Genomic DNA, 468 nt, shown 5'->3' with positions numbered 1-468 from the left:
ACAGTCTTAGTAGAAGTACATAAGGAGGTATGAGTTTAGTAACATCACTTAGGTACGTACCTTGTCAACAGTTAAAGTTGTGACATAGGTAACATCACTTTGCCAAAACTTATTATTTTCATCACATGAGATTGATTACGTTCTAAGAACATCACACACGTCGTTTAAGCTATTGAACTGACGCTGTCTACTAAATTCCAACTAACTATCTACAAGTTAGTTGGAAAGGCCTATCTATGTATTCAAAATCATGGAATTCGATATTGCTCTTCTGTGTGTCGGTAATGGGGTGAAATCCAACGCTCACACAAGTACACATTCCCTCTAACGCACTTATGATTATTTCATGTTTTGTCGCTGCCTCCGTGGCGTCGCGTTATTATTACCCGCACGCTGGCTGGGTGCGATCCGCGCGCGCGCTGGGGCCAGGGGCCGGGGGAGCGGGGGAAAGAGGCCGGGGGCTGCGCG

This window comes from Hyposmocoma kahamanoa, unplaced genomic scaffold (genome assembly GCF_003589595.1).
Source record: "Hyposmocoma kahamanoa isolate Upper Pololo Valley unplaced genomic scaffold, ASM358959v1 192, whole genome shotgun sequence".
In the NCBI taxonomy this organism is placed as follows: domain Eukaryota; kingdom Metazoa; phylum Arthropoda; class Insecta; order Lepidoptera; family Cosmopterigidae; genus Hyposmocoma; species Hyposmocoma kahamanoa.
Note: the sequence above shows the minus strand (reverse complement) of the source record.